Raw genomic sequence first — 8,780 nt, forward strand, 5'->3', positions numbered from 1 at the left:
TGCTGGCTAACCTTCTTCTCTCGCTTGAGCTCAGCTTTCCCCTCCTCTCGCTCTCTCTCTCTCTCTCTCTCTCTTTCTCTCTCGCTCACTTCAGCTCTGACTGTTTCTGCAAGGGGGGAGGAGAGAGGAGACAGTGGAGGAAACACGTTCACCACTTCCTCTGACTGAGAAAAAACACAGCCCTGAAGGTAGACAAATGTTTAGAGAGAAGAGCAAAAAGTATGTTTAAGCAAAGCAGGTCCGCCATTATTTATATATGTATATGAGAGGTACAGATACACAATGTTCTATACCAGGGTCAAATGTACCCCTCACCATCCTTTATATTATGGCTGGAAACCAAGAATACCCTTTTTAATGTAGATTCTTCAATGTAAGCATTATGTAATGTGTGTATTCTCGGTTGATGACTGTTTTGAATTTTATTTGCACTCTGTGATTTGTCCCGTGCAGCAGACAACTCTATTAATTGTTCAGTAAAAAGTCTTTTTACTGTGTGTTTTATGTGTGCTATGACTCAGCAATGTTGAAACATCACAAACGAATCAAACAGAAATATAATATTGACTCATGTTGTTCGCTAACACGTCTTTTTACAAAATCACAGTTTACTTTTTATGCTTTTTTAAAGAATGTTTAAAATGTTGTAGCGACTGTTATTACTGGTGAAATCAGCACTCGTGCCTGAAGTGGTAGTAGGACTATCACTGCTGCAAATGTTATCAGCTCCAGCGCTTCAGGTTCTCCTGGACTGAAAACAGACACGAGCAGAATTTCCGCGTCTCTCGACTGTTTTCACAACCTTGTTTTAGCCCTCCATGCATGGCTTTGGTTTTTAAAAAACAACGCTAAAAAGATTTTTTTTGAAAGAGACAAGAGAGGAGAGAGGAGAGAGATGCCTCAACAGCAGAGAAACAAACACAGAGTGGAATCTGCCAACTGCTACGTTTCACCAAACGAGACAAAGGCTGTTGCTGCTTACAGGAGAGACCGGCGGCAATACATGTGTGCAAAGCAGTGGCCATTGACCCACCAATGGCAAAAACAACCCCCATCCTTGTGCATAGATTACCTCCCTTATCTGTGTGTATTTGACTGTGAGGGGGGAAGAGAGAGAGAGGTAGAGTTCATCTACTGCCAAGTAATGATTTTATCTGACCAGGCATCAAAGGGAGATTAGATTTGACAGCATATAAACAAGTTGGCAGCCTCTCAGCGCTGGGGGATCATGGCAATTGCTGCTCATATCTGGGTTTCCTGGTAGATTCCTGATACCGATGATGTGGTTGTGACGGATAGAATTGGCCTCCAAAATGGGAACATTTTGAATTTGTTTGTCTGATATTTGGGATTCTTCCCGCCTTCATGTACTTGTTTGAAGTTACTTTGCAGCTGTCAAGTTCTAATTACAAAGTCCGGCACATTGATAAACAGCTTCATGAAAGAAGCAATAAAACAGACCTTCTCTGACACTTGAATCACAGTTGCTTTCAAAGCTCCCACTTGTAACTATTGTACATCACAGCCGACGTTGATGTGCGTCTCCGTAGTTGCATTTCAATATTTCCAGTTGCATTTGAATTCACATGGAGTCACTCACATGTCGTTCTTTGATGCCGTGTACAGTTTGTCTGGATTATCATGGCGGCTTTGACAAGTGAATGGTAAGACTGCAGCTTTGAGCTGAACGCTAATGTCAGCGCGCTAACATGCTCGTAATGACACGGTGATGTTAAGCAGGTATGATGTCTACCATGTTCACATGTCAATAATATAGAATGTCTCTCACAAAGAAATGCCACAATTCAACCACAGGGGGATTGTGAGGACAGCAGGGACGCTACAGGACACACTGACATGAAAGCAGATAGTTCGGAGCACTCTGACACACGCACGCAAACAGAACCCCAGAGGTCACGTGCCTGTCGTTTAGCAATAACGTGTTCGGATGGTGTTGTTTGGTGCCGAGAGACACTACATTTAGACGGAATGTCTCAAGGGCTCTGAATCTTGCGAGTTCAAGAAGTCAAAAGTTAGGTCAACCACCAAAGATCTGGGTGTCGGTCTGTCTTGTTCAGGGAGAGTCCAACATACGGAGGCAAACTAGCGTTAGATTAAGCTGGTAGACTGTGACAAAACAGAAAAGTCCAGAGACAGCCAGTGTAAAAACACCCGAACAAAGCAAGACAGAGAAGAATAGAACAGCACAGAAAAGAGCAGCTCGAGTCAGGTCACCAGCTCCAGTAACACATAGAGCCAAAGTCATTATATTTCTACTTCTGTGGAGCACAAAAGCTCCACTTTTATATCTTAAAATGGCGCAGAAACCAATACCCGATAGTAACCGGTGTGTGTTTTTGGCTGCTTGACAGAATAAATGAATGAATCTACAGTTTCGAAACCCAGCTAAGTGTACGCATGAATGGGTTTACTGCTGGAGAAGAGCAGGGCAGGGAAGTCACAGAGTGTTGTAATAGTCTGTGACAAGGCAGTCACCTTGACAGGCAGAGCAGGCCAAGGTAAAATCATTCACTCACACACACACACACACACACATGTTCAGGAAACGAGCACATGTACACGTGTGTCCACATTTACTGACCTTAGCACTGGCTGTGATAAAGATATGCAATGGCGTACTTGTGCACACACCACCACCTCAAAAGCTGCACATTCATGAACAAGTGTGTTCTTTTAGGGGGATGTGATGTTTTATATGTTGTTTTGTGGGTTGGGTTCAACCACAGCCACACACACACAGACTTGCGGGAACACGTATGTCGGTTACAGTGATCGGTTGCAGTTGCAGGTGTTCGGGAGCGTGTCAAACAAATGGGAAGACCATTGTATTGTGCTGCGAGAGAGAAAGAGGCATTGAAAATTAGACTGAAATGTGAATGTGCTCGAGGAAAAAGGAGAGCGAGCGGGCAGGAGAAGGGAACAGGAAGTTAGGGAGGAGAGAGAGAGGGAGAGAGAGAGAGGGAGAGAGAGAGAGCAAGAGAGAGAGAGAGAGAGAGAGAGAGAGGGAGAGAGGGATTATGGGAAAGGAGTTGAGAGTGCGAGAGAGAGACGGAGAGACAGACAGACAGACGGACAGAAGAGGGGCAGAAAAGAGATTTGCATGTCAAGTAGTAATAGGCTTGTCCTGAGCACAGACACGCACACTACTAAGCTGCAGTGTGTGTGTGTGTGTGTTTGTGTGCACGTGTACACAGTGCATGTTTTTCCTCCTGTGGGGCGCCACTGCACCAATCAGAAGGACATTACTTCAGTCTGACTACTGTGCATCTAAAACCTGTAAAACAAACATACAGTATATACAAATGTACTGTATGTATTGTGTTTGTGTCGGTCACTTTGATGCTGCTCGGCTTCTTCTTCTTCTTCTTCTTCCTTAATGTCCCTCTGAGTCAGATTCTAATCATTCACCACTCATTTTCAAACCGCCTCCCCCATTCAGTCCACACTGATCACCACAACCCCTTCATTTTTCATGTTCTCCCTCTCAAACCTCATTATCTCCTCTCTGCCTCCACCCTCCTCCCCCACTTTCTATCATCACAAACACACACAGATACACAATAGCAGCCAGCGGGCACACGCACGCACGCACACACACACACACACACACACACGCACACACACACACACAGAGACTCATGAGCTGTCTGTCTCTTATTCTTCTTCTCTATTTATTTTCTCTCTGCACTCTTTTACATCGATGGGTTTCCTTTGAGCTAGTCAGATGAAATTCATCCATTGTTCATTTTCTATCTTTGGACTCTAAAGTAATGAACTGGCTTTGTGAATTAAAAAAGGTGATTCCACCAGCAGAAGAACCCACAGCCAGTGAGCGCTTGTTGACTGAAATTACATTTTAGACGAGCCCAGATTTTTAAAAAGCCTCTTTCGCTTTTGATTTCCTGTCATCTCTCTGTTCTCATCTCCATAATAACGACTTTGAAATGCCCTGCTCAATAGTAATCAATTAGCATGCGGTATTACTGTTGCTGCCCGTCCAGTTGGCCACACAGAGAATCTACCAAAATGAGCTATTTTCTGTATTCAGCACAGAGCTCTCTCACCTGTTACCTGGTCTCTCTTTCTTCTCCTCCTCTTTGCCTCAGCTTTGAAATGGATTTGTCGAGGCTAAAATTACACCTGCTCCTCAACCAATTACCTGAACATTCGTCCTCTCGGTGCATTCACACACACACACACACACACACACACACACACACCTACACACACACACACACACACACACACACAAGCAGAATGTCAACCTGGTCCATCAACTTGATTGTGAGTTCTTATGACTTTCATTCACCCTTGCAGACTTTGCACACAACACGTACACACACACACACACACACACAGGTTATTCAATATAAACAGGTACTATTTGCCATCTTCCCCTTTCTGTCACTGTAATCCATCACAAGGCCTTGAATATGCAGATAGTCTTGATAAGTGTGCAGCGTGACAGTATAACATATTTAAATGTGCCCCGATATTTAAATTCACCCTCATTTGTATTCATATCACTGATCCAATGCCGGGCTTGCTCCTCTATTACCACAGGAACTCATGCAGATCGGTGGTCACACGGTGCAGTGATTGGCTGGTCTGGTTCTCATATCTCTGGCAGACGTGTTTATAGCTGCACGTGCAGAGGAAGGTGACACCGGGTTGAGAAACAAACACACAGACATTGATGCACACAGTTGCACCACCAATCACAGAGACACATCAAATCACACACATGGAGTCGCAAGCTAACACTCTGCAGCCCACAAGGTGCTAACATCAGGCCATGGAAGTGGCAAAGACAGTGTTGGCACCCTTTTATTGTTCCTTCAGTGAAGTGCATGTAGCCGTAGGGGGGGAAGGGAAGAAGAGGTAAAAGAAGAATGTCCTTGTGGCTCAGTCGTCTACATACAAAGGCTGGTCACACCATCAACGTAACGACACGCTCACTAACAGTTCCAGTCACCAACAGAGTCACTGTGTTCCTTTGTTTGGTCAAGAGTTGTTCGACTTTGACTTACAAATTGACTTTCTGATGGGCCACCTACACCAAAGAAATGGTTGGAAAAGACTCCTTCCTGCTATCATGGAGAACACTTACAGCTTGGGTAACATTGAAGAACCAGCAAGAGAAAGCTTGATTAAAAAAGCAGCGCTCGCTCCAAAAGTTGTGAAACCTAACGAGAAAGTCACAAAGTTGGCAACACTGACATCCCGTCCCTTCCATAGATGCATGTAATATATAATAGGATGTAAAAAGTGAACGTAGTGGACATTGGTTTGTGGGCGTTCTGGGCATGGATATCTTGGTTTTTGTAACCAGAAGTGACACGAGAGGGTGGAGCTCAATACCTACGAACACGAAATAAAATAATTTTAGTCGACCAAAAAGGTAATAATTAACTTTCATGAACTGAAAACACACTATAAAAGGGTTAAAGTTCTAACGCCGTGGTAGCGACCTGTCTATCACAATGTAGCCCCGCCTTGAAGCAAACCCTGCTTTATGGTCTGTTTGACTCTAAATGGACCATAGTTTACTCAATGAACATCGTGCTGGATTGAAGAAGACTTGACACGAGAGATTGAGACCAGTGAAGTCACTGTGAATAAGTCCATTTCTTATAAGCAGGCTGTGGCTAAACATTAAGACTGCTATCATGGCTGTTGACTGTTAGTCATGTATAAATATTTAACTTTAAGTAATAACGTTTTTGTCAGTACATAACATAAAACAGCTGCTGGGATGTCGGCCAAACTAAATAGAGTTTGGAGCAACATCCATGTGTTCATTGCTGGAGTTCTTACCACTTCAATGTTCTGAAGTTTTAATTGCTGTAGATGTTCTGTTTAAAATCTAGTTTATCATTTGTATTTATCAGAAAAAGGGCTTTTTGAGATTACAAAAAGCATTTGATTCATGGAGGGTTGATATTTTAAATGATAGCAGTGGATAGTGTGCCGGACAGTAAATACAATAGAGTTTTTAAAGCCCCGTTGAGTGTCTCTGCTGGGCCTTGATGCAATGTGTGGCACGCAGGCTGACCTGAGAGCCATTGTCATGGACGGAGCCACTGCTGGCCTTTTGTTGAGGCCGGACAGGCCAGCAGACCTCTAGTAGAGAGAGAGCGTGTGTGTAACTGCAGTTCACAGTGTGAATGACAAAGAGGGGGATGATGTGACGGGGGGGGGGGGGGGGGGGGACAGTGGCCGACACAGGAGATGAGCGGGGGGGCGGGGATTTCATCACATTACACACTCCCTTAAAGTAGCCATCACAGAAGACTCATCAGTGACCATCCTTTATTCCAACGCCACTATCCTGCTGTCTGTTGTAGCAAACAGGTCAATTCAGTGCAATGACATTGAAGGTCATTTTCAATCGAGAAAAAGAGAGGATGGAATTAAAATGATTCCTTTTTACATTCTTCTTTTTCATTCAAGGGAATTTAACTTATTTCCTCTTGTCGCTTTAAACGCTGCCCCAACCCCCATGCCAGTCCCAGCAGCCCAGAACGAAGTGTGTGTGCTCAGAATGTTCTAGTGCATGGGGGGAAGGGGTGTGTGTGTGTGTGAGACTGTGTGTAGATTGTCCTGGCATACTGCCAGTCTCTCCATCTCTCATTACCACTTTGTGTGTACAAGTGTGTGGGTGTGTGTGTGTGTGTGTGTGTGTGTGTGTGTGTCCGTGTGTGCGTGCGTGTGCGTGTGCATGTTCGAGTGCACGACGGGGGCCCGCCAGCGTGACGGGCGTCACCATGGCAACCCCAGTGCAGGTTCCAGATGCAATGAATCATATTTCTACAGGAAGGTGCATGCACACACACGCGCGCGCACACACACACACACACACACACACACACACACACACACACACACACACACACACACACACACACACACACACACACACACACACACACACACACACACACACACACACACACACACCTTAAATGGGCAGCAGGGTTAGTCGTGCAGATTAGTTTTATCAAGATGGACTGACTCATTTAAATATTCATTCTTTCTTTTATTCTCCTGATGATTGGCTGCCTGGATCCAGCAACCATTCTGGACACACAAGCAGGTACACACACACGCGCACACACACACGTAAATACACGTATACATGGCCACACACATACAGTTAAGCATCCATTTGTAAAACCTTTGCAGAAGGAAACCGTTCTTTTTACTCGCTCTACCTTTATGTTGAAAGAATAGTTTGTCAATTTTGGAAAAAATGTACTTATTTATTTTCTTGGCAAGACTTATATGACACTATTGATCCCACTTTCATATTTGTCTGTTAGATATGAGGCTGGAGCTAGCAGCCAATGAGCTTCGCAGGAGTGCTGGCTGGTGGATTTTGTTACCATCTAGCGATACGTTCGCAGATCGCAACCAACTGAAACTTCTTCCTCGTATAGGAGAACTATGACGGCCAAGTGAAAACGCAAAGGTCCTTATCTCGAGCCAGTGTTTGGTTTGTCCGCTCTGGGCTACCGTAGAAACATGGAGAAAAGGACCCACTCTTTATGTAGACACAAACGGCTCATTCTAAGGTAACAAACACACAATTATTGTTATTTTCAGGTTATTATACAGCAAATAAAATATACTTATTAATATTATGTTCCATTTATGCAGATAGATTTCCCTAAATACTACACACAGTTCATTTAAGAAAGTCCCGCTATGAGAAGCATCTAAACTTGACCTCCTACATTGCAAATGGTGGTCAAATGTAGAAGTTTGGCTTTGAATTCAGTTGAGTTCAACGTTTTTAGATTCTGGTTAAAAATGTGGACATTCAGCAGCTACATATAGTGTAACATGTCATATCCTGTCCCACTTTTCTACTGTTTCAACTGAATGAACATTTGAAACCAGTTTGTTTTTATTCAGATTCTTGCTGTTTTTACACACTTTAGGTGAGATCCTAAAAATACCTTCATTACCCTAAAATGTTCCTCCCCTTCTCCATCTCCATCTCCACACTGACTCACAGCAGTCAAAGCCCCCGACAGTGAAGAGGACCCCGTGTGTGTGTGATAAAAGAAAGATAAAAGAATAGGAATTATTCTGCGTGTGTGTGTGTGTGTGTGTGTGTAGAGTTTCTGTCTGCATGACTTATTCATAACTTTACAGAGTTACAGTCGGCCCACACACAAACATTTCCACAGCTAGGTTCCCTCGGACTAACCTGAGAAAACATGTTCTAAACCACACAAAGACATTACCCGAAGAGAACACTGTGGGGAACTCTATTATCACTGCTCTACTGCACTAAAGCTTTCATTCTATCGCGGGCCTCCAAAGACGACACGCACAAAACCACAGAGGGATGTACGAACACAGTATTCTGTGAAGAAGCCGCTCAGTCGCTCAGTCAGACTCAGGTCTCCACCTGGTCGGTAAAAACGAATGCGTGGGAGGTGTTGTGACACTGAAGCTGCAGGTCCATCAGACAGACCCGTGTTTATTGATAATGCTTGCTCTCTTTTCTCATTATTGTCAGAGTAAAGCTGGCTCACAGCTATAAAGTGCTGCAGGGACGAAGGCCGGCCAGCAAAGTCAGCTACGACAACAAGCCCGCGGGATTTTTACAATTCGATTTTGGATTATTGCAGAAAATAAGCTCTTTGGGAAACACAAGTTTACGATTAGTTTTGTTCAGCAAGATAGTCTTCACAAATAAACAACGCTTCAATGATTTTTGAAGCGAGAATGCAATCAGCAGACGAGAA

Source organism: Melanostigma gelatinosum (genome assembly GCF_949748355.1).
Source record: "Melanostigma gelatinosum genome assembly, chromosome: 13".
NCBI lineage: Eukaryota > Metazoa > Chordata > Actinopteri > Perciformes > Zoarcidae > Melanostigma > Melanostigma gelatinosum.